This window comes from Dasypus novemcinctus, chromosome 4 (assembly GCF_030445035.2).
Source record: "Dasypus novemcinctus isolate mDasNov1 chromosome 4, mDasNov1.1.hap2, whole genome shotgun sequence".
Taxonomy (NCBI): Eukaryota; Metazoa; Chordata; class Mammalia; order Cingulata; family Dasypodidae; genus Dasypus; species Dasypus novemcinctus.
Window position 1 is genome coordinate 131694596 of NC_080676.1, and position 27771 is coordinate 131722366.

At 34.7% G+C, this 27771-nt stretch overlaps 1 protein-coding gene across 3 annotated transcripts in view; it reads right to left on the reverse strand.

The window, feature by feature from the left end:
• NRIP1 (nuclear receptor interacting protein 1) overlaps positions 1-27771 on the reverse strand; it is a 109238-nt gene that overhangs the window by 72372 nt on the left and 9095 nt on the right. For all 3 annotated transcript variants that reach the window (XM_058296105.2, XM_058296104.2, XM_058296106.2), the window contains exon 2: positions 11495-11568. The gene's annotated coding sequence lies outside the window, so the exon portion shown is untranslated. The remainder of the gene's footprint in view (positions 1-11494; positions 11569-27771) is intronic.

The window sequence follows — 27771 nt, forward strand, 5'->3', positions numbered from 1 at the left end:
AGTTGTGAGTTTATAAAACAATGATACATAAAACACAGGATTCCCGTACACCACCCCACTACCAACACCTTGCTTTGGAGTGGAACATTTATTATTACTGAGGATAGCACTTTAAAAAAAAAAAAGTTTTTTAACATTAGTTGCCTTTCTTACAATTCATGAAAGATTATTAAAACAGTTCTAATGTCCATTATTTACATTAGGTATATTTTATTTCATATATACCACCCTATTAGTATCATGCATTTGTTATAATTTATCAAAGACTACTCCATACTATTAACTACAGTCTACTGTCTACAGAGTTCAATGTGATACATAGTCCTCTGTTTTATCTTTTAATTTTCATTCTAGGAATATATATACCGTAAAGTTTCTCCTTTTAACCAAAGTCACTTATACAGTTCAGAGCTGTTGATTACACTTAAAATAATTTGATACCATCACCACAATCTACTTCCAAACCTTTACCATCAATCTAAATAGAAAATATGTACAAGTTGAGCTTGTACATATGTACAACTCACCATTCTCTAACCCTAATCTGTCTCCTGGTAACCTTTATTCTAGATTCTAACTCTAAATCATAATAGTGAAATCAGAAAATATCTGTCCTTTTGTGTCTGGCTTATTTCACTCAGCAAATATCTTTGAGGTTCATCCATGTTGTTTCATACATCAGGACTTAATTCCTTTTTTACCTGAATAATATTCCATTTTATGTATATACCACGTTTGTTTATCCATTCATCAGTTGATATACAAGGGATTGCTTCCATCTTCAGTAATTATGAATAATGTCACTATGAACATCAGTATGCAAACATACGTTCGAGTCCCTGCTTCCAGTTCTTCTGGGTATATATCTAGTAGTGACATTGCTGGATCATACAGTAATTTTATACTTATTTCTGAGGAACTGCCAAACATTCTTCCACACTGGCTGTACCATTTTACATTCCAACAAGCAAAAAGTGACTGTTCTTATTTTTCCACATCTTCTCCAACACTTGCAGTTTTCTGTTAATATTCTAATATTAATATTCTAATATTCTATGGGCTATTCTAATGGGTGTAAAATAATATCTCATTGTTTTGATTTGCATTTTCCTATTAGCTAGAGATACTGAGCATCTTTTCACATGCTTTTCAGTCATCTGTATTTTTCTTTGGTGAAATATCTATCCAAGGCTTTTGCCCATTTTTAAATTGGGTTGTCTTTTTATTGTTAAGTAGATATCTTTGTGTGTTCTGGATATTAAAACTTATTGGATATGTGGTTTCCAAATAGTTTCTCCCATTGAGTCGGGTGACTTTTTTTTGACAAAGTCCTCTCATATTTCCTTTCATTGCTTGTGCTTTGGGTGTAAAGTTTAAGCCACTGCCAACCACAAGCTCTTAAGGATGCTTCCCTACATTTTCTTCTATGAGTTTTAAAGTACTGGTTCTTACACTTAGGTCTTTGACCCACTTTGAGTTAATTTTTTAATATGGCGTGAGATAGGTCCTCTTTCATTCATGTGCATGTGGATATCCAGTTCTCTCAATACCAATTGTTACGGAGACTATACTTTCCAATTGAGTGGAATTGGCAGCCATGTCAAAAATCAGTTGGCCGTAGACGTGAAGGTCTATTTCTGAACTTTCAATTCCATTCCACTGGTCTACATATCTATCCTTGTGTCAATACCAAGCTGTTTTGACCAATGTAGTTTTGTAATAGGCTTTCAAGTCAGGAGAAATTGTAAGTCCTCTAATTTCATCCTTCTTTTTTAAGATGTTTTTAGCTATTCTGGGCCCCTTACCCTCCCAAATAAATCTGATAATTAGTTTTTCCATTTTTGCAAAGTAGGTTATTGGAATTCTGATTGTGAGTGCTTTGACTGTGTAAATGAGTTTGGGTAGAAGTGATATTTTAACAATATTTAGTTTTACAATCCATGAACATGAAACGTTCTTCCATTTATTTAGGTCTTCTCTGATTTCTTTCAACAATGTTTTGTAGTTTTCTATATAAAAGTCCTTTACATCTTTGGTTAAATTTATTCCTAGATATTTAATTCTTATAACTGCTATTGTAAATGTAATTTTTTCCTTGGCTTCCTCCTCAAATCGTTCTTTACTAGTATATGAAAACACTATTGACTTTTGTGTTTTGTTCTTGTATCCTGGAACTTTGCTGAACTCATTTATTAGCTCTAGTGGCTTTGGTATAGATTTCTTTGGACATCCTATATATAGGATCATGTCATCTACAAATAGTGAAAGTTTCACTTTTTCTGTTCCAATTTGGAGGTCTTTTATTTCTTTTTCATTCTTTACTGCTCTGACGTGAATTTCTAGAACAATGCTGAATTAGAGTGGTGACAGTGAGCATCCTTGTCTTGTTCCAGATCTGAGAGTGAAAGCTTTCAGTCTTTCGACATTGAGTAAGATGTTAGCTGTGGGTTCTTCACATATGTGCATTAATCACACTGAGGAAGTTTCCTTCTCTTCCTATTTTTGGACTGTTCATATTAGGAAATGATGTTGGATTTTGTCAAATAACTTTTCTGTGTCAATCTATGTTATCTTGTGTTTTATCTGCATTTTGTTAATGTGGTAATATTATATTAATTAATTTTCTTACGTTGAACCACCTTGGCATATGAGGAATAAAACCCACTTGACCACGGTGTATAATTCTTTTAATGTGCCATTAGATTCAATTTCCAAGTATTGTGTTGAGGATTTTTGCATCTATATTCACTAGACAGATTGGTCTATAATTTTCTATCTTGTAGTATCTTTATCTGGCTTTGGTATTAAAATAATGTTGGCCTCTTGGTTTTGGGGTCTTTGAGTGGATAGGTATTGATTCTTCTGGAATGATTCACAGAATTCACCTGTGAAGCCATCTGATTTTGAGCTTTTATTTTTTAGTGACTGATTCAATCTCTTTATTTGTACCTGGTCTGTTGAGTCTTCTATTTCTTCTAGAGTCAGTGTGGGTTTGTCCATATGTTTCTAGGAATTTGTCTATTTCATCTAAGTTGTATAATTTGTTGGCATACAGTTGTATAAAAAATGTATACTTACTTTATTTCTGTGAGGTCAGTATTAATGTCCCCAATGCCATTTCTGATTTTATTTATTTTCATCTTCTCTCTGTCAGTCTAACTAAGCGTCTGTCAATTCTATTAAACTTCTCAAAGAACCAACTTTTGGTTTTGTTAATTCTACTGTTTTTTAATACTCAATTTCATTACTTTCTGCTGTAATCTTGGTTATTTCTTTCCTTCTACTTGCTTTGATATTAGTTTGCTATTCTTTTGCTAGTCCCTCCAGGTCTGCATTTAGGTCTTTGTATTTAGCTCTTCTTTTTTAATGTAGGCATTTAGGACTATAAATTTCCCTCTCAGCATTGCCTACACTGTATCTGATTAGTTTTGATATGCTGAGGTAGTGTTTTCATTTGTCTCAAGGTATTTACTGGTTTCTCTTGCAATTTCTTCTTTCACATATTGATGGTTAGTGTGTTTTTTAACTTCTATACATTTGTGAATTTTCGCATTTCCCTGTTACTGATTTCCAGCTTCATTCCATTACAGTAAAAGAATGTGCCATGTAAAATTTCAATCTTTTAAAATTTAAGAATAGTTTTGTGATCCAACATGTGGACTATCCTGGAGAATGTAATACTGCCATTTTGGAGTGCAATATCCTGTGTATGTCTGTTAGGTCTGGTCATATATCATATTATTGAAGTGTTCTGCTTCCCTATTGATCCTCTGTCCAGATGTTCTATATATTGATGAGAAAGTATATTTAAGTCTCCAATTAATATTGTAGAGACATTTATTTTTTTCCTTCAGTTTTGTCAGTGTTTGTCTCACATATTTGAGGGAAATATGGTGAAGGTGCACAAATATTTATAATAGTTATTTCTTCTTGGTGAATTGCCCCTTTTATTATTAACATATAACATCCTTCTTTGTTTCTTAGAACATTTTTGCTTTTATACTCTTTTTTCCCACTGATATTAGTTTAGCTATACCAAAAAAGCTATACTTTTTGGCTACTGCTTGCATGGAACATTTTTATTCAACCTTTCACTCCCAACCTATCTGTGTCTTTGGGTCTACAGTAAGTTCCTTGTAAACAGCACATAGCTGGATCATACTTTTTTTTTTAATTCATTCCAAAAATCTGTCTTTTTTGACTGGGGAGTTTAATACATTAACATTCAGTGTTATTGACTAAAAAGGCAGGACTTCTGCTATTTTATCTTTTGGTTTTTATATGTCATATTTTTCTTTTTGTCTCTTTTTACCCCTTTTGTTTGCTTTTTTTAATACTTTAAAAAAATTTTAAAGATTGTTTAGATTACATAAATGTTACATAAAAAATATAAGGGATTCCATATCCCACTTCCTCCATCTCCCACACTTTCCCACATTAACAACATCATTCATTAGTTTGGTACACATTTGCTACAATTGATGAACACATATTAAAGCACCGCCATTAACCATGGATAAGAGTTAACATTATAGTTCACACTTTGTTCTGCACAATTTTGTAAGTTATGACAAAATAAATAATGGCCTGCATCCATCATCACAACATCATGGAGGACAATTCCAATGTCCCAAAAACAGGTATAATACGGGAGCATTTTCTTTTTACCATTCTAGTTACCCTTACTGACAACCTTTATTTCTTCACTCTATTCCAAGCCTCTCTCCCCTAGCTTTTCCTTTCAGCCCATAAAGCTGCCTTTATTATTCTTGTAGACAAGGTCTCTTGTTCACGAACCCTCTCATTTTCTGCTTATCTGTGAATATTTTAATCTGCCCTCATTTCTGATGGACAGATTTGCTGGATAAAGAATTTAGGCCTGACAGTTTTTCTCTTTCAGTACCTTAAATATATCATATCAATATCTTCTCACCTCCCTGGTTTATGATGAGAAATTGATACTTAGTCTTACAGCTGATCCCTTGTGACAACTCCTTTCTCTTACTGCTTTCAGAATTCTCTCTGTATCTTTGGCATTTAATATTCTGATTAGTATGTATCTCATTCCAATGGATCTTCTAGATGCCCAGCCCTATTTTAGGTTCTTCAAATATATCAATGATAATAAACACAAGAGAAAAAGATTCCTGGTCTCAAGGAGCTTTCATTTTAGCAAGGATAAACAATAAATGCCTAGCAAAGTAGGACAGACCATTATGCCAGGCCCTTGATATTGATGATTGTACTTAGGAACCTTTTCTTGTAAAACTGAAACTTAGTCTAGTAATATGTATTGCCTAAGAATTATCTCCTGAAAGCCTCCTTGTTGCTCAAATGTGTCCCCTCTCTAAGCCAAACTCAGTATATAAACACACTACCTTCCCCCCAACTCCCCCCACCCCCCAGCATAGGACATGACACCTAGGCATGAGCCTCCCTGGCATCAAGAGATTTTTACCAAGCACTAACTAGTGACACTTCTGGGAAAAGACCTTGACTAAAAGAGGGAAATATTAAATATAAATGAGTTTTTATGGCTAAGAGATTTCAAGGTGAGTCAGGAGGTGATTCCAGAGGTTATGCTCATGCATATCTCAGCAGGATCTCACTGACTGCCACAGTAAACAGGGCCTCAAACAGCAGGGCTCCTGAGGACTCTAGAGACATCTAGACACTATAAGCAGGGCAGACAATCTCAGGAATTCAGCACCCTGTGAGTAGATCTTACTTCAGAATTTATGCTCCCCAATATAACAGAGTTAGACTCATTTAAAATTTCCCTACACCTAGCTCTTCTGCCCCTTTCATTTTATTTTTAAGATTTATTATTTATTTATTTCTCTCCCCTTCCCCCACCACCCCGGTTGTCTGTTCTGTGTGTCTATTTGCTGCATCTTCTTTGTCCGCTTCTGTTGTTGTCAGCGGCACAGGAATCTGTGTTTCTTTCTGTTGCGTCATCTTGTTGTGTCAGCTCTCTGTGTGTGCGGCACCATTTCTGGGCAGGCTGCACTTTCTTTCGCGCTGGGCTCTCCTTACGGGGCGCACTCCTTGCGCTTGGGGCTCCCCTACACGGGGGACACTCCTGCGTGGCAGGGCACTCCCTGCATGCATCAGCACTGTGCATGGGCCAGCTCCACACAGGTCAAGGAGGCCCAGGGTTTGAACCGCAGACCTCCCATGTGGTAGACGGATGCCCTAACCACTGGGCCAAGTCTGCTGCCGACTGCCCCTTTTATTTGAACATGTAATTAGCACTATACTCGTTAAATATATGTCCCAAAGACTTAAATCTTTGGTCTGTTCATGTGCTGGTTGAGCCCTGAATCTCAGCAGAGTTGCAACACATACTCTCCAGTTCACTGGACTCACCCAGGACAACTAACAAAAGGATGATGGACAACACCCATCCAAAAAAACAGAGTGTATCTACAACTGCAAGCAAAATGGTTCCATCGATCTGCCCCATGGGATCTAAGACCCCTCTCAATCAGAAACAATGTGGGCATCACCATCCCAAAATGTTCAAGAATGGGGAATGAACAATGGACTAGACTTATTATTATTCTATTAGTCTATTATTGATATTATTCCAGCAATGGAAGACCTTACATCATTGATATAAAGACAGTGGCCATAAGCGTTTCTGAGAGGAGGGAGAGGGATAAATAGATGTAACATGGGGGCAGTGTTGGGACACTGGAATTGTCCTGCATGACACTGAAAAGATGGGTATAGGCCACTGTATATTTTGTCAAAGCCTATAAAATTGTGCAGGGCAAAGTGTAAACTATAATGTAAACTATAGTCCATGGTTAGTAGCAATGCTTCAACATGTGTTAATCAATTGTAACAAATGTACCACATTAATAAAGGATACTGTTAATGTAGGAAAGTTTGGGAGAGGGAGAAGGTGGAGTATATATGGCAATTCTATATATATATATATATATTTTAAAGATGTATTTTATTTATTTCTCCCCCTTCCCCTCCCCCACCGCCCCAGTCTGTTCTCTGTGTCCGTTTGCTGTGTGTTCTTCTTTTTGTCTGCTTCTGTTGTTGTCAGCGGCATGGGAATCTGTGTTTCTTTTTGTTGCATTATCTTGCTGTGTCAGCTCTCCGTGTGGGCGGCGCCATTCCTGGGCAGGCTGCACTTTCTTTCACACTGGGCGGCTCTCCTTACGGGGCACACTCCTTGCGTGTGGGGCTCCCCTACGCAGGGGACATCCATAAGTGGCACAGCACTCCTTGCGCGCATCAGCACTGTGCATGGGCCAGCTCCACACAGGTCAAGGAGGCCCAGTGTTTGAACTGCAGACCTCCCATGTGGTATACGGACGCCCTATCCACTGGGCCAAGTCTGCTTCCTCCTCTATATTTTTTATGTACCATCTATGTAACCTAAAGCTTATTTAAAAAGAAAATATTTTAAAAAACACAATAAGTAACCAATATGTTTAAGATACAAAATTCACAGTATTTTTAAATGTGATAAGTGCTATGGGAAAGAAAAAACAATAAAACAAACAGAGTACTGTAAGAAAGTGAGGAAAAGGATGGTTAGGTTTGAATAGAGTAGCCACTGGGCTCAGCCAGTTTGAGAAGATTCCACAGCCTTTTCAGCTGATGCAAGTACTTTGGTTAAGATGGAGAGCCAATGAAGGCTTCTGAGCAGAGGGATGGTTTTATTTTTTTTAATAGTCAATAGGATATATAGTTAGAACATGGTATCTAAAAGCATAGTTGATATAATTTAAGAGGGAAGAGGTAGTACAAAATATTGTGTGTGGGGAAGGGCGAAGGCAACGGGGCTTAAAACAACTACCTCAGATATGGGAGATAGGAACAGCTAACACAGCTATGTACCAAGAACTGTTCAGAGGGCTTTCCTCCTCACAAAACAACATGTAATAGCTTTCACTGGTAGGTAATACCTTTTCCACATTTCAAATTCTGAATACCAACAGGTTGTAAAAAAACAATTTTGTTGCAAACCTGACCCAAACCATGTGAGACAAATTATAACCTTGGTTTAGTCCATTTAGCAAACATATACATGAAGAAATATTAACCCCCAAAATCCAAATTACCTTAAAACACTGTAGAAGGTAACATGTTACATCTACTATGTACACACAGAAACATTTTTTAACTGACCTACATTTTCAAAAGATAGTAGTTATATTTAAATTTATTAAAGACAAATTAAACAACCCATGCTTTTAAAAAAAAAAAAAAAGGAGAAAAAGAAAACAAAAAATAGAAGTGAATCAGTACAATTCTACCCAGCCTATAAACCTTGAATAAGATGGAAGATGTAAGTCTGTTGGTACAGATTTTGATTTTACAGTTTAAAGATTTTTTTTTCATACACCCTATCCTCTAAACATAAGCTAATTGCTTTATGGGCTGTTCAAACAAAGAAAATGTTATTTTTCTAACACTGCAGGAAAAATAGGTTGTTTCAGATCTACTGAAAGTTGGTATCAGCATCTATCACCACATCTTAATATAGAATTTTTAAGCATAAATTTTACAGACATGAATCTGACTAAATTTATCGTCATTTAAAAAACCCAAGATGCAACTCATAGTTATACTATACAGTATGGCAGCCACTAGACAAATGTAGCTACTAAGCACTGGAAAGGTAGCTTATCTGAATTTATATGTTCTAGCTAAGTCAAAATACACACCAGATTCCAAAGATTGAGCATGAGAAAAAGAATGTAAAATATCTCCTAATTTTATATTGAAATAATATTCTGGGTATAATGGATAAATAAAACATTTTCATTTCACCAGTTTCTTTTTACTTTTTTTAAATGTAGCTACTGGAAAATATTAAATTACACATATCTCACACTAAACTTCTATTGGACAGCACTGCTCCACAGTAAAGACCCGTAACATATTAATATTTCTCAAATACTTAATTCAAATAATTTCACTTTAAATCACTAAAAAGATTTATGTAAACAAATGGCAAGCAACATTTATCAAAAATGCTAAAATAAGTTTTCTAAAACTCAAGTGTTATCTATTATTTTAGATTTTCAATTAGGTATACAAAAACTCAACAAGCAAAATAAAACCTTCATTGTATGAAATATCTGATTTGTTTCAAAATCTATTTAAGTATTTTCATAGTTATAAATATGCATAGGAAGGTTTCATGTCCTATTTTCCTTTAAGAGAGTTAGGACAGATCTAAGTTTTGCGAACCTAATGCACTTAAAATGACATCAGGAAATAGGCAACCTATTTTTAAAAAGTTGGGAACATTTCCTAACTCAAAAAAAACTTTAGAGTATACAATGAATTGGAAAAGAAATCTCTCACAATATATCTAACTTTAGTAAAAGATATGCTGATAAACATTTCCTAATATAATTAAAAGCATTTCAAGGATCTATTATACTATCATCAAACATATGCACACCCTACAACTGGCAAGTTCCATCTGCTGTTATACTTTAGAGAGTTGTGTTCATTTCTACCAAAATATACAAAGAAGTTCACAACCACCTTATTTTTAGTCCCAAATGGGAAAGATACTAAATGTCCATTTACAGTTGAATAGATAAATAAATGGTGGTATAATCATGCAATGGACTATAGATAGATTTGAAGGAAGAAAAAAAAACTATTAGTCTATGGATGGCTCTCACAGACATAACATTGATCAAAACAATCAGACACAATGGAGTTGATACTATGTGATTCCATTTTTATAAAGTTCAAAATCAGTCAAAACTAATCTATGGCAAATTATACCTAAGACTGGTTTCTATTGGGCAGGGAAAGTATTGTCTAGAAAGGATATGCAGAGTCTACCTATGTAAAAAATAAAAATATAAATTATCAGGCGCTTGAGAATGTCTACTTGACATATAAAAGTTATAGTTCATTAAAAAGATTAAAAAAAATTTTTTTTAATAAAGGCTCATACATGATGATTTATTTTCAAAAACATTATTCAAAACCAATTCCTATTCTGAATTTACAAGAAAGTGTCTACTTAATCCTTCAAATGAACTTAGTTTCTTTGTGGTTTCTTTTTAATTAAATGCAGTAACCAGTTCTACTCTATTCAAACAGTCTTAATTTTGACCTTAGATGATAAACTTTCATAAATGGATAATTGATAATGGCTTTAAAAAGTCCAACAAATCCTCTTTACAATGAAGTTAGAATTTTAATAGTTAATTCTTAGTTTCAATTAAAATAGATAATCCTAAATTCCACAAAATCTAGAATGTCTGTTCACATAATTTCTTTCACTGATAAGGTATACAGAGTAAAAGTTAAATTAGTATTTGGGGGTTCGTTTCCAACTTCTTCCACAGTCCCAATGTACATATATAAATGTACTTGCTTTCTCTCTCCAACTATAACTAAGTAAGAGGGGGAAAAATGCTGCTTGCAAATAGTGAATAATCTTGAACATACAGAGATTAGGTTCTATTTTTACAGTTTCAATATAAAGTGCTATGGAAATATAAAAGAATTCTAGAGATTCACTCTTCTTGACAAGTGATTATTTAAGAAAATCTGTAAAATCAAATCTTTTTGTTATTGCATGTGAAAATAAATCACGACTATCCAGTTATAAGATAAATATGTACTCAAACAAGTTGACCTACTCAATACAACCTAAACAAGTAACATTCCATTAAATGTATTAATGGAATACACTCATCTCTTTCTATTCCAAGCAAGATGGCTAAGAAAAGTTTTTAAAAGGAAAACAGAAGATGTAAAGGAGATATAAAGTTGGACACTCAGAAGGAAATGCCAGATATGGCTGAAGAAGACTGTTTACCCAGACAAATCAGACAATATATCCATACGGGATTTTGGTGGTGCAAAAGACAAAATGCAAAGCAAGTTAAGTTTATCAGCTGATGATCTTAATATCCTACCTTCCCTGTACATACAGCATATAGCATATGCCTTGAGAGTCTGGGTCAACATGCAGATGAACTGTTATGCTGCACTAATCTAACCACAATGACAAAGTAGAGAGAATTTAGCAGATGGATGTTCAAAAGGAGAGCCAGGTGGCCCAGTTGAATATGTCCACAGACACTGATGAACAACTGATGGAAATACCAATGGCAGTTCATTCCTATCCTAGAAGGTAGAGCTGTCGTAGGGAGGAAAGACTATAGACTGCCTAAATACTTAATGTATACTCTATACTGGTTCAGATAAACAGGAACCTTTTTTATATCTCATTTTTGAATCAGTGCATTCTTTAAAATAGGCCAAACTGCTTAGCTAAACTAAACAGATTTTTTTGACTCTTACACAAAATTCAGAATTTACCAACATAAATACATTTCTTCCCTCTGTGACAAATGTCAAAACTAGTTTATCAAAATGTGAAAGTTAAAGAAAAGTAAACAGAGTTTGGCATAATATCCTTACTCTGGCGATAACTGAAAATAGTTCGCTATATTTAAAAATAGAGCAATAAGCCAAAATACAATACCTTCTGGATGTGTTTCTCCCAAACACTGGGTCCTGAGAACAGAGTTCTAAAATAGCTTACAATCCAAACACTTCCTAAAAATTAAAGAGAAATAAGTATTATTTCAAATGCATCTTATATCAAAGAATTTCAATAGTATGTTTTACAACATAATTTTAACTACTGAATAAAATAAACCATCTTTTAAATCAACAAAAAATAAGTATTACAAATTAAGATACATTCCTATGTATACATGCTTCCCTCAGGCACAGTAGCTAACCATATCTTGAAACAATCTGTATTATAGGATTAATTACCAAAATATACTACTTGTCCACACAGTAAAGACTATCATCTATTCTCCAGGACGTGAGAAGTTAATGTTAACAATAAAGAGGAATTTTGATCAAGGTTTCTGGTAGAAAAAGTATTAGAATTATCTGATAGTCATTACAGAGTTTAAAACCTCATATTTTTTCTAGGCCACTAGAAGTAGAAAATTTTAAACTCAGGATTAGACTCATCCTAGATACAGAATGGCACTGACATGGGAAACAACACTTTCAGTAACAAAAAAGTTTGGCCAACAGGAATTGTCACCTACACTATACATATTGGGATTGCTGAAGAAACTTTATATTGATCAACAGGCCAATGGACAGTAGAGCTATTTGATGATAAGAGAGCTATGATGCAAACTTCCTGCAAGTGCTATAGCAATATTCCTTTGTATCATCCACTGCACTTATATCTGCTTTATATTTCTAGAATTCTCCGTGCCTATCCCATAACCTCTGATTAGTTCCCACATATTACATATTTGCCCAAAAGTAAATCCAAACCTGAACTCTAATTTCCTGAAACAAAGTAGTTATTTTTCATTATCAATTCATTTTACCAGGACCCTTCAGTTTCTTTAAAACTATACACAGGTACCAAATTTCTTCAAGAGATGCTTTCTCAGCAGGCTCCTTCACCACTCTGCATTCAGATCACTTTTTCTGTATCTTGCTTGTTTAATATTCTCCCAGTGATTGTGAGCCCCTGATGCAACTTTAATTCCCCCAATACCTGGCATAGTAGAAGGCTTATATAGTTGATTGATCAATAAAAGTCTGCTAAATGAATCAATGACACTTAGAAATTTGCTAAATTAATATACTATGCTGAAGTAAAAACAATACCACAGAAGAAAAGAAAGTACTATGTGCCAACTACAATGAATAATTCTAACATTTCTTAGCATACATATGCATACACACACCCACCTGGGGTTTTTTCATCAGCAAAACTCTTCTAACCAACCCTTTCAACCAGGCTGGCTGGTAGCCAGTATTCATTCTGCTCAGGTGAGTCAGGATTTTAGTTCTGCTTTATATATACACCGTTCTGGACCAATTGGTATAGTAACTGGGACATAAATAAAACTCCTCTAAATTAGGGGTTCTTAATCTTTTTGTTCCACGGACTCCTTTGCCATTCAGGTGAAAACCAAGAATCCCTTACTAAGTCCACAATATACTATGTATTATTTAATAAATGTATCACACCTGCACCAACAAGTCCCCACAAGAATAATGTTTTTTTGAATTTCAATTCAAGATCATGGGCTTTAGAACCCCTGCTCTAAATAAAAAAATCAGTGACTCCCAAGTTACCCTCCCCATTAGGAGTAAGGAATGTCTACTATTTATATAAGTCAAAGATACCTAGAATCATAACTAAGGGCAAATTTTTCCCAAGATTTTGAAGTAGACTAAAAGCACATCCTGAAAACGAAGTTAAAAACTATCAGTGGGGGAAAAACAGACAAAACACCCTGAAGCGACCTCCTGGTGATTTTTAAAAAAGGCATTACCATTTCTATTAGGACACGACTTTTTCAGCAGCTAAATAAAAACATTACCAAATCATCTTATGTAATATAATTTAACCTTATTTTGACCTTCCTCATAAAAGCAAACAAACCTCCCTATCCAATAAGTTTCCATCTGAACTATGTAAGATGATAAACAGTACTTTAATTGCATTCATTTACATGACTTTGAAACTATTCAGGGCTGAAGTCACTGACTGTAAGGTCACAGAACACACAAAGGTAGAATAGAGGCTATCTACTGTGTAGCAAGAATCTACTCACACATTGAGGCAGCAACTTCTCCTTCCCTAATTAGGAGATAAATGCAATCAACAGGTGCAGCCATGTGTATTTGAAATATATCATATATATACTTGATTTTATAATTACGTATATAATACTTTTAAGGAATATTTTTAATAAGTTCCTCATATATGTGACTTTATTAAAATTAATATGTTTGAAGAAAGGCAAAGAATGATTTTATGCCCTAATGTTATTTAAAACCAAAGCATGATTCAGGGCTAGTATTTTTTCTGTTGTCTCAAAATTTTCTAACAACCTAAAACTAAAATCCAGTTTAAGAAAACTGTAAGTTTTGAAACAAAAACTGCAAACACATGTATTAAGACTTTCTGCTTTCATTTTTTACCAATAAGTATATAGTGAACTAATTTGCTTAAAGGAGCAGACTTGATATATCTCAAAGCCAATAACATCATACTAATAAAAGAAAGGATATGTTGACAAAAATCAACTCCCAAATATTATACGGGACAAATTATATTCTCCCAAACATCATAATATCAAAACACATAAGACCATGGTAACCTACAAAATAGTTCCCTTTAGATTAGCAAGATACAATTCTAACACAAACTAGATAATATGGGCATTTGAATTTACTTAAGAGAACAGAATAAAAAGGATGAGATCTAGTGTAAGAATATATTATACATATGTACTAACATAAATGAAGTATTTGGTTGAGATTTAATGTAATAGCACCACAAGATTCATTTAAGAAGTGTCAGTGCCGACTGTATTAAGGTGGCAGAGTAGGAAGTTATAAGAACCAGTCCCTCCACTAGAACAACTATTAAATAGACAACAACTGTCAGAATCAACTATTTTGAACCAATCAACTATTTTGAAACACTGGCATCTAGAACACTGTACAGCATCCAGGGAAGAACATGAGAAGAGGATGGTAAATTGTGGTAAATACCAGTAAATGGTTCTCCGTGCAGGGGTTAATCACCCATCCCTCAATTCAGGCTGAAGGAAGCAGTAGGTTCAGGCCCCTGACACAGATCAATGGTACCACTTCCTCACAATCCAGGGTGGGCATAGGCCCATCAATGATCACATCTTTTGTTGGTTACTTCAGGCCACTGGAGGCCCAGTTCTAAGGGTGGCCACTGTTCCAACCTACCAAGGACAAAGATGGAAGAGAAGACATAAAGACAGTAGGCATTCTCAGAGATGCAGAGGACAATTCAAGGATTGTATCTTCTGGGCAAGTCAAGAAAGAAAGCACAGCTTTGGGGAGGTGTGGAAGAAGCTCCTAGTACCTGTCTTGGCCCTTCCTTCATCCCTGCACCAGAGTAGCAGGAGCTAGCCGTCATGCCCTTTGTGGGTCCCTGGACTTGTTCCAGTTGGGAAAGACTGACTTGGGAAACTCCTCCCAAGCATGACTCCCTCCTAGAATGTGCCCTCCAGACAAAGGCAGCTGGCAACAAGGAAAGGAGTGTGAGAAAACAAATGAGGCAAATGGTCTGAAGCAAGGCTTATCTACTTTATGTCCAACAGTGAGACAACTGGAAAAGGGAGAATGTTTGTCTCCTGGGAAGTAAAGAGGGAGTTCAAATTGAGGGCTACTAAAGCAACTAGTAGCAAGATCAAGCCCAGAATAAGACACAGGCTTAGAAAATACAAGCAAGACCATATACTTTTTATTAGCCTTGGGTGGACCAACCCTTGGGAGGGTTGACACTCAAGAAAATCTTTGTCTTAACACTAGCTGGTTACAAATTCGAAAAACAGATATCATAGGGAGTAAACCTCAAAATTAACATTTTAAAATACTAAAATGTAGAGTGTGCAGCAAAACATAATAAGACAAAGAAACAGGAAACGATGGCCCATCCAAAGGAAGAGGATTAAAAATCCAGAAAGCATCAACAAAGATAAAACTGTCGATATAAAGGACAAAGGCTTTGAAATAATGATCTTTAATATGTTCAAGGAGATGACTAAAAGCACAGAAAAAAATTTACAGAAACTCAGGAAAAGAGTGAACACTAAGAGTGAGCAATAAGAAAATATCAATAAAGAGAAATTATAAAAAGGGAACCAAAGAGAACTACTGGAGTTGAAGATAACAATAACTGAAATGAAAAATTCCCAGAAGTACAGATTGGGACTAGCAGAAGAAAGAATCAGTGAACTCAAAGACAGTATAACTGAAATGAATCAGGCTGAGGAGCAGAAAGAATTCTAAAAAGCAAACCAAATAGCCTAAAAACCTCTGGGACACCATCAAGCATACCAATATATGCATTAGGAGGTTTCAGAAGGAGAAGAAAGAAAGGGACAGAAGGTTATTCAAAGAAATAATAACAGCATACATTGGAAACTTAGCAAAAGATGTGAAAATACACAGCCAAGAAGCCCAGAGAACAACCAAACAGGATAAACTTGAAGGAAAATATGCCCATTTACATTCTGATCAAAACTTAAATTAAAAGGATAAGGAGAGATTTCTGAAAGCTACAAGAGAAAAGCAACATGTTATATACAAGGGATCCTATCCCAATTAGATTAAGTGCCAATTTCTCGCCAGAAACCATGGAGGCAAGAAGACAGTAGGTTGAAATGCTTAAAATGATTAAGGACAACAATTACCAAACAAGAATTTTATATTTCATGAAACTTTCTTTCAAAAATGAGGGAGAAATTAAGATATTCATTAAAAAACAAAAGCTGAGGGAATTTATCACCACTAGACCTGCAAAAAGTTAAGAACCCCTACTTTAAATCCAAAGCCTTAAGGAGACTGAAAGTGAAAGGATGCAAAAAAATATACCATGCAAGTATTAAACAAAAGAGAGCTGGAGTAGGTATAGGGGTATCAAGTAAAAGACTTTAAAGTCAAAAACAGTTACAAGGGACAAAAATCTATATTGTATTATATTATATTATCACTATGTTGTATTTTATTTTATTGTATTACATTATAAGCATCATTATATTTTAATAAAGTAGTCAATTCAAAAACACTTAACAATTATGAATATATATGTACCTAAGAGAACAAATATTGATAGAAGGGAGAAATTGGCAGTTCTACGTTAATGGTAGGAGACTTTAATAAACCATCTTCAATAATGGATAGAACATCTAGACCAGGGATTCTTAACCTTTTTTGTTCCATGGACCCCTTTGCCAGTCAGATGAAAACCACTGACCCCTTACTAAGTCTACACTATATTGTGCATTATTTAATATATATATCACAACCACACCAAGACATCCCCACAAGAATAATGTTCTTTTAAATTTCAATCAAGCTCACAGACTCCTTGTTAAGAACCCCTATCTAGACAAAAGATTAATAAAGAAATACAAGACTTGAACAATACGCTAAACCAACTAGTCTCAACTGACCAATACAAAATGCTCCATCCAACAACAAAATACACATTCTTGAGTACACATGGATCATTCTCCAGGGAAGACTATATCTTAGGTCATAAAACAAGTCTCAATAAATTTAAAAATACTGAAATCATAAGATCTATCTTCTCTGATCAAAGTAGAAGGAAGCTAGAAATCAGTTACAGGGAGAAAAAGAAAATCCACAAATATGCAAAAGTTAAACAACATACTCTTAAATAGCCAATGGGACAAAGAGGAAATAGCAAAAGAAATCAGGAAATATCTTGAGGTGAATGACAATGAGAATACAATATACTAAAACTTATGGGATACAGCAAAGGCAGTGTTGAAAGGGAAGTTTATAGCTCTAAATGCTTAAAATAAAAAAACAAACAGTGAGACTTCAAATCAGAGATCTAAATTCAAAACTGAAATAACTAGAAGAAGTACCTACTATACCCAAACCAGGCAGAAGGAAGAAAATACCAAAGATTAGAGCAGAAATAAATTAAATAGAGAACAAAAAACAATAAAGGGAACCAACAAAACCAAAAGTTGGTTCTTGGAAAAGATCAATAAAATGGACTTTTAGCTAGACTGACAAAAATAATAGAGATATAAATAATGAAAATCAGAACTGCAAAGGGGATGTTACTGACCCTGCTGAAATAAAAAGGAATATAAAAGGATTCAATGAACTATACACCAACAAATTAGATAAACCTCACTGAAATGGGACAAATTCTTAGAAACAATGAAGCAAGAAGAAACAGAAGATTTCAACAAACCAATTAATAGTACAGAGATTGAATCAGTAATCAAAAACCTCCCAACAAGGAAAAATGAAGGACCAAGTGGTTTCAAAGGAGGAATTTTATCAAACATTCCAAGAATACTTAACTCCAATTCTGCTCAAACTCCTCCAAAAAACTGAAGAGGAGGGAACATTCTCTAATTCATTCTAGGAAGTCAATTATCACCCTACTATCAAAGCAAGATAAAGACACCATAAGAAAATTACAGAGCAATATCTCTTATGAATACAGATGCAAAAATCCTCCACAGAATACTAGCAAACCAAATCCAACAGCATATTAAAAAAAAGTTACACTATAAACAAGTGGGATTTATCCATGGTATGCAAGGATGGTTCAACATTAGAAATCAATTAATGTAATATATCACATTAACAGAAGGAAAAAAACAAAACAAAATATGGTCATCGTAATTGATGCAGAAAAGGCATCTGACAAAATCCCACACTCCTTGATAAAACAACTAGAACAGAAGGAAACTTCCTCAACATGGTAACAGGCACATACGAAAATCTCACAGCTAAATCCCACTTAATGGTGAAAGACTGAAAAATTTCCCTCTCAGGAACAAGACAAGGATGCCCACTCTCATTACCTTTATTCAACATTGTAGAAGTTCTAGACTAGGCAAATAGGCAAGAAAAATAAAAAACATCCAAATTGGAAAAGAAAAAGTAAACATTTCCCTATTTGCAGATGACATGATTTTATATACAGAAAATCTTGAAAATATCACAACAAAGCTACTAAACTTATAAATGAATTCAACAAAGTGGCAGAGTACAAGATTAACACCTGAACATCAGTAGTGTTTCTATACACAGCAATGAACAGAGGAAGAAACCAGGAAAAAAGATTCCATTTACAATAACAACTAAAAAAATCAAATAACTAAGAATAAATTTAACCAAGGATATAAAGGACTTGCACACATGAAACTACAAAACCTTGCTTAAAGAAATCAGAGAAGACCTAAACAAATGGAAGGATATTCCATATTTATAGATTCGAAGACAAAATATCTTTAAGATGTCACTTTTACCCCAATTGATTTTAAAAATCAGTACAATTCCAATCAAAATTCCAAAAGGCTACTTTGTAGAAATGGAAATGCCAATTATCAAATTTATATGGAAGAGTAAGGAGCCCTGAACAGCCATCTTCAAACAGAAGGATGAAGTTACAGGACTCACACATATTGAATTTTAAACCTCTTAGAAAGCCACAGTAATCAAAACAGCACGATACTGGCAGAAGGACAGACATATATAAACCAATGGAATTTAACTGAGGGCACCAAAATCAATCCTCTCATTTATGGCCAACTGAATTTTAACAAGGGAGCAAAGACCAATCATTTGGAAAAGAACAGTCTCTACAACAAATGGAGCTGAGAAGTCTAGATCACAATTTGCAAAAAAAAAAAAAAAAAAGGAGGACCCCTAACTTACGCCATATACAAAAATCAAATCAAAATGCATCAAAGACTTAAATATAAGAGCAAGACCAAAAAAGTCCTAAAAGAAAAGGTAGGAAAGCATCTTGGAGATGTTAAGCAATGTTCTCAGACTTTACACTCAAAGCATGTGCAACAAAAGAAAAAATAAATGGTAGAGCATCGAAATAAAAAACTACTGTGCCTCAAAAGACTTCATCATGAAAGGAAAATGATACAAAATAGAGGAAAATATTTGAAAACCACATATCCAACAAAGGTTTAATATCCAGAAAATATAAAGAAATCTTTCAACTTAACAAAAAGACAATCCAATTTTTTTTTTTTAAATGGACAAAGGACTTGAGTGGTCAGAAACCATATGTAAAGATGCTCAACATAATTTGCCAACAATAAAATGCAAATCAACACAATGAGATCTCATTTCACAGCCATTAGAATGGCTATTAGGGAAAAAAAATAAAAAACAAAGAATGGTGGTCTTCCAGGAACCTTTCCATGGAAATGTCTCTTTCATCCTCCACTCACCAGGGATTCTGCTCTGGTTAGAGCAGACATTCACAACAGGTTCTGCCGACCCAACTCATCAAAGAGAAACTGTCTGCCGCATTCCACTGTCTGCTACATTCCACCGTCTGCCGCATTCTCCCTGTTCCCAACAAGGACTTGAACAGATATTTACACATGGATGTTTATAGTAGCATTATTCACAATTGATAAAAAACAGAAGCAAGCCATGTGTCCATCAACTGGTGGATAAAATGTGGTATATACATACAATGGAATATTATTCAGCCATAAAAAGGGATGAGGTTCTGATACATGTGACAATATGGATGAACCCTGATGGTATCATGTTGAATGAAATAAACCAGATTGAAAAGGACAAATAAACTATAATCTCATTGATAAGAAATAATTAGAATAAGCAAACTCAGAGTCAGAATCTATTATACAGGCTACCAGCAGATAGGGTGGGAACAGGGAAGAGGGAGTTAGGGCTTAAGTAAAGAGTTTCTATTTTGGACAATGGAAAAGTTTTGGTAATGGATGGTGGTATGGTAGCACAACATTGTGAATGCAATGAACAGCATTAAATTATATATTTGAATGTAGTTAAAAGGAGATATTTTGTGTGAATATATGGAACTAGAATACTTTTCAAAATGCATGGTGCTGCACAAGTGAATCTTAAGTTTAACCATGGACTATGAAAATTTGCTTTCATCAATATTAACAAATGTATCATACCTATCTATAAATATGGTGATAATAGGAATCCTGTGTTTTTACACGACTGTTCTGTAAACCTACAACTTCTCTCAAAAAAAAAAAATTTTCTGTCCACTGAGATAAATCTCTCATATTTAATTTACTATCCAAGCACTTTTATACTACACAAGTCAATCTTTTGCAATTTAAGAATGATTTAGTAAAATAAAAGCAATTAGTATTATAAAATTTATGCTTCTCCATTTTCTCTTACTACAGAGAGGGCAAGAAACTTTTTCCCCTAAATTTGTTCTAGATCCAAATAATTTCAGTCAATACTTCTCCACAAAGAACCCAAGAATGAATACTTATTTAGATACTATATTACTAAATAAACCCCAATATCATTATGTCACTTAGTCCTTTCTAAACAATGAAAATACTTCCATCTTATCTATACGTTAAACCAATTCATTTTTGTTTTTTGTTTTTGTTATTGTTGTTGTTTTTAAGGTACCAGGGGCCTGGGATTGAACCTAGGACCTCAGAAGTCGGAAGCCAGTGTTCAACCACTGAGTACCATCAGCTTCCCAGAGCTGGTTTTATCGTTTGTTTTGCTGGTTGGTTGTTTTTTCAGGAGGCAATGGAACAGAACCCATGACCTCCCATGTAAGAGGCAGGGACCCAACTGCTTGAGCCACATCTGCTCCCCCAAATTCACTTTTGAATAGCTTAGTAGTAAAATAATGTATAAAGTATATGTATCACCAATTATGATGACACACATACAACTTTCAGTGGCCATAATCATTATCTTTATATATTTTAATTTTCTAAGAAACCATCTAAGATTTAGCATAATACATATCACCTGTATAACTATGTAACAGGCAATTCATGGTTTACATTCTTTAACAAGGATAAACACCGGTAGAATCAATCAGAAACTTTCCAAGATTGTTTTCAATGTTCTTGGTCACATTTTGATTTGAACCAAATCTCAGGTTGAAAGTAATCATCTGATAAAAATGATAACTTTTTGTTATTTCAAATACTTCCTTCTGCCCACCCCAAAGTCTGAGTGTCTTATGGACCTAAAGCTCAGTGATTGTGATCATAATATCTGAAGTTCTATTTCATCCACATTCAATTAGGATTTTCCTTCCTTGGATGTAAGAATACATTATAGTCGATTTTTATAAGCACAATCTAGCCTTAGTCTATCTCTGGATGGGCAATAACCTGAAAGAGAAACCAAACTACATTAACATCATCACTCTGACAGCTTTCAAAACTGAAGAAAGAAAGAAGTCTGAGTCTAGTTTTAGGCACACTTCGTGTTAACAGCACGCATCAATCTCAGGTGAATACAGTAAATCCTGTGGTGGGGGAGGGGAGAGAGAGAGAAAGAGAGAGAGAGAGTGTTATATGTATGCCTTTCTCCGTTTCCCCTTGCCTTTTTTCCTTCTCCTTCCCTAGGAGGTCAAAATTTTACACTAGATAGATAGATAGACAGACGATAAACTATTCAGCTGTCTGAAAAAAAGGTGCCTAGATAAAGAAAGCTATCAATTCTGTATGCAAAATTAAATCCCCTACTGGACTGGCAGGAGTGCCCTGAGATACTTAGAAAGAGGTAACTGATTCAAACTGCTAAGACAGAACAGACCAAAAAACACCCCATAAAATCATGTGTATCTAAGAATAGGCCATACCTCCATTTGAAACACCTGCTACAGGACATGTTAATTCACAATTCCACATAGCAATCATTTTCCTCCTCCCTCACCTGCTCCCCCACCCATCTTGCATTCAACTCCATAAACAGCAGTTACCCCCATTATAAAACAGTTGACGGTTAAAACAATGAGCTAACCAAGAAAGTACAATATTCTGTAACTGACATTTACTGCATTGGCCTTGGACTTCTAATCTTTACCAGACAGGCACACAAATCAATCCATCAGCTCATAAAGGTGTGCTTTTTTAACCTCTAAACAGATGGGATTGGCCAGAAGTGTCTGGCATGTCAAACTGCTAATCACTGCTGCCCTTTGAACAAAATAACCCACTTAAGTTGAGGCATGGTTGCACTGTAACTGACATTAGTCTGTGGGAAACCCATTTAACTGTCACACACTCCTGCCACTCCTGCTCTCCCTTAATTAAGCCTAATGCCTCATGCTTTGACCTTCTGTTCTAGCCTATTAACCCTATCTAGTACGAGTTCAATTATGTAAACTAAAAAATTTTGCAGTAAAATGTTAAATGCCATACACACACAAAAAATCATAAGGGACATCCTCCCAGCCCTCAGGTTCTATGCACCCTGTTACTCAATGAATTTGAAAGTAAACTCTTGCTTTTGAAGTGACACTGATTCTTACGGAGTAAAAGGGGGGCAAAATTATTGTCCTAATCTAAGCCCCTTATTTTACAAAGGAAACTGAGGCTAGGAAACATTAAATGACTTGCCCATGTCATAGCTTTTTCATGGCAGAGTCACGCTAAACCCATCTAATAATTCTTAGGTCTAATTCTTTACTATCCCTGGTGTCTTGGATTACTAGTTAAACAGCAGTGTTAAAGATACTCATATTTTCAACACATACTTTTCACCTTCCTATAGAATACTACACAAACAGACCAAAAGTAAAATAAATGATCATTTCATTTATTTAGAAGTAATTTTTCCCTTTGCCCTCACACCAAAACTTCCTATTCTCTCACTACCTTTTTTTTTTAAAGTAGCAATGGTCATTGAGGGTTGCTGGAACCTACCACACTTAACATGCAATATGTACATTTCTTTTTCTTGCCTGATGCACTCAATAGGGCAAATGTCTCAAGCTACAGAGAGCAATTACATCTTGCTACTTAACCCTATAGGACAAATGCACAGTTTTGGATATCTTTAAAAGTATTTCTTTCTAACAGCTTTATGCAGAGAGATTGCTGTTCACATTTACCAGAATTCCAAAAAACTTTAGAATTCACTGAAAATCAAATACAATTTCAAACTAACATGCTGTCATTACAGGAATCTTTTAATTGGGGCATATATTAATATATGCTATTATTCCTCCTTCCCAAAAAATGTTACTATTCTCACTGAGATAATTTAAAGATCAATGACATTAAACAAAATGGCTCTAATTTGTTTTGACTTCTATCTATGACTGGTGTGAGCAAATGCATATAAACTTTAGACTTTCAAAAGACAAAGTCAGATTTATATTTTAGAAAACTCATAATTTAACTTTTTGGTTGACTACCTAAAGGTCCATTTCTAGCTAATCTCAATATTAATCAAGTCATATTTGCCTTTAGCAATCCTGACCTTAAAAGTTTAAGGGAACATGTAACTAAGTGAAACGTAATTATTTCGCAAAAGCAAAATCATTTTAGAATTGTGATAAAACAATGAAAAATTTCCATGACAGAATTTATTGCTTTTTAAAAGGGAAGAAAGAAAATGTACAAGAGTTTAAAACTCTAAGTGAATGAATCTATGTGATTAGAATTATTCCTTCAAAGGCAAGCATCTCTTGGCACTACCAGGAGTAATATACACAAGGATGTGTAAAAGGTAAAATATGAGGATATATGAGTAGTCAGAGCAACAAGTAAACACTTGGAGCAGGATAACTATCAGCAAATTAATGATTCGAAATCTCATTTGCTTTTTTATTGCAAAATATAATGTTAATTTAAATGAGACAAAGTGCCTTAGCTACATGTGTCAGTTCATGAAAATAAAAATTAAGGTTAAGAATCTGCTAAGAAATCTAATAATGGGAAGTGCATACTAACATACGGAAATGCATGTACGCTGACTGATGATAATGAACAATGAAATGCATCACTGACAATAATGAACAATGAAAGGAAAAGAAAGTTCAGATACCTAGGATAAATCATGATGAAAAGTACAACACAGAATATACTACATAAAAAGTAAAGGTGCTAATTTTCTAACTTTCTACATTCATCTGCTAACTTGCATACCTCCTTCTGCTGTGACTTAGGACTTTTGCTATGGCTTATGACTTATGAACATGTGAATACACAGAAAATATGTGAGCCAAGAAAGAAGATGTTTTTCCTGTTTACAAAACACTTCCATTTCCAAGTGCACATAAACTTAAGTTTGGTGAAAAACCATCTTCACAAAGCAAGAAACTAGGTTAATGTTATTTTATGAGCATTTGAAAATACACATCCCAGATAATCCATATATTTTCTTTAGCATTTCAAAATTGCTAGCCTAGAAACTTCTGAGCTCTATTTCAAAATAACTTTTTGCCTCCCACCAACAGTTAATAATTTAGGTGAGCACCGTAGCGTTTAAATAGGAAATTCCCATCTAGTAAAGCACAAATCCTAACATTTTAACTATAACAAAGGGCTTCATATACTACTAAAGTCCCATCTTACTAGGTTTAAATCACCCAATCTATCTTGATGCCCTCTAACTTTTTAGGATTGCACACCAAAATTAACTCTAGACATGAGATTCTGAGATGCCTCACCTTCCCAAGTAGTCAAATCCAGTGCAATTAATGTGACAGACTGGTGAATCTTTCTGACTTCTGGAAGTGAGGCTAGGAAACTGCCTAGAAGGGTTTAGAAATATTCTATTTCATTTCCTTAAAAAAATTAAAAAACTAAATGTTGACCCCAAAGATTTTGCTGAACATGTTTTCTAATATAATTTGTATGTTTTTGACAAACAGCATTACAAAACAAATTATTTCAAGTGTGATTTAATTATGTCACGAACAGTCTCACTTTTCTCCTAATTAATATGCCTGAAAAGATAATAAATTTTAAGAAATATATTCCTTTTAAAAGTCCTAATTTAAATAGACTAGAGAAAAACATAGAACAGCAGTTATTATGCATGTTATGCATAATAATTAGCAGCTGTTATTTATAAGTACATTAGGCACCATCCCTGACCCAAAAAAACAAAAAAGTATTTTTCCAATACTTGAGACTGGTAGAGGTCGATTCAACAAATGCTTACTGACAGCATTCCACATACCAGGCACTACAGTACTGACCAAATCCTGGTGAATAAGCTAATTATGGAGCTTCCAGTCTACTGAGGAAGACAGACTGATGTGAGCATCTAAACTCTTTTGCCCTCTCTGTCCCATGAGTGAGAATCATGAATGAGAATATTTTTCAATTTGCTTCACCAAGGTCAGGAACATAGTCAGCCCACATAAAACTTCTACAATTAGGTTTCTTCTCACTCCTGCTCTCTCTTTAGGGACCCACTTAATAGGGGGAGGGGTTCAGGTGCACTTGTCTCATGGCACATTATCATCACTGGTCTAAGACAGTGCCCCTTCATTTTATTTCTTTTTAAAGCAGAATATGTGAATTATGCCCATTACCTTTGTATTATGATCCCAACTGGACCAACAAACAAACCCAAGCACCTCCACTGATGTTTTTGGAACATCACTCCTCAGTTAATTAGTAGAGTGGGCCTATGAGCATGGTCATTATACCAGTCAATTAAAGATACCTATCTGGCTTCATTAATCTATGAATACGAAATTCTCCTATTTCTTTCTGAACAGAACTCAAAATGTACGTAAGAAACAAGGAATGAAAAGATGCACATCTGTTGTAAAGCTGCTGTTTTAAAATTCTCAGCCTGGAAATTACATTGCAAATATTAGAATATCAAATGGATCAAAAAACTGACTGTTTTCAAGATTACATTTTAATAGCAAGAGAAGAAAATAAGCTACAAGATTAAGAATGACGTATGTGGCCCCTTCTCACTCCACTTCTCAAGACACAATTCCTTCTGGTTATTATAGATCCTTCCCTGGGGTTAGCTTGATTTTACTCCTGGATCCAAGGCCCAAGGTTATAAACTATTCCTTAACACTTAGCATACAAGGCCTTCTTTCTGAGACTTTTTTAGCAAAAACAAAGTGTGAAATAAATCAAGGTTTAATTTCTCATCTTGGGTCTACCCAACTGCTGTCTGGCTTTAGAAATTTACAGAAATTTCTAAAGGCTCAATTTCTACCTCTGTAAAATGCAGAAAAGTGCTTTGAAATTTTTAAATTAACAACAATGACAAAAACTGTTGGAAGAAAAGAAATCATTTAGGTTACATCACATGGGGTCTTTCTGGCAATTAAAAAAAGAACAGGTAAGAAAGAAAAGGGACAGGGAAAAGAAAGAAAAATTGAGGAGGAGCTAGCGAAACAGATGTGGCTCATGCAATTGGGTTCCTGCCTACCACACAGGAGGTCCCGAGTTCACTTCCAGGTGCCTCCTAAAAAGACTATGAGCAGACAGTGAGCGCAAACAATGGGGGGGCGGGGGTTAACAAGAGGGGGGAGAAATAATCTTTAAAAAAATAAAAAAATAAGAATTAAGAAACTGGTATGTAAGTACTAAAGTACTAATAGCCAGCATCTAATCACTATTTGATTTATAGTCCTAACTAGCTATGTGCTCTTAAGGAAGATACCTGCATTCATCCACTTGTTTGAAAATAGAGAAGTAGGACAAGGTACCCCTTAAGACAAAAGCAATTAAATACAGACAGTATCTGTAGCTTTCAGCAAATTTTCTTCCAGAATCTAAAGATTCGATGAAATTACTTCAATTTGTGAAGCTCCAAGCAAAACAAATTCAATGTGGAAAAAAAAAGAGAAGGAAAATGTCACTTGGATTCAGACTAGTTAAGAATTACCAGGGCAGGTCTAAGTGTAGTTTTTTAGTAATAGAGCTAACATTACATTGCTTTGCTATTTGCCTCAATAACACCAAAACACCCAGATACTGGGGGAGATCCACATAGTTAGTAAAAATTTTCCATTTCAATCCTTGTGTTGGGCATGATACGGATTCAGTACTTCGATTAAATTTAAAAGACGGCATGGTACTCACTCTGGCAGCACATATACTAAAAGGAGGCATGGATGCGGTAGGCAAATACTATACAAATCTGAACCCCACAAAGATTTTTCCCCCAAGATTGTTCATTTTGACAGCTTATTTGACAAAAATATAAAACAGTCCCTTCACAAAACAGTAGCAAAACATTCCTTCTGCAGCTTTTATACCAATCCTTTGTTTTTCTAACATTACCTTGACAACTGAAAATCCAAAGCACACCAGACAATATTATGTTAATGAGACTTATTACTCATCCTGGTGTCTCCAATATAGTTTTAATGTGACTGTACATTTTTAGTTTACAGGGAACCACTTGGTTTGATTCTTTGGGGTTCAAAATTTCATAAATTTTTAATGA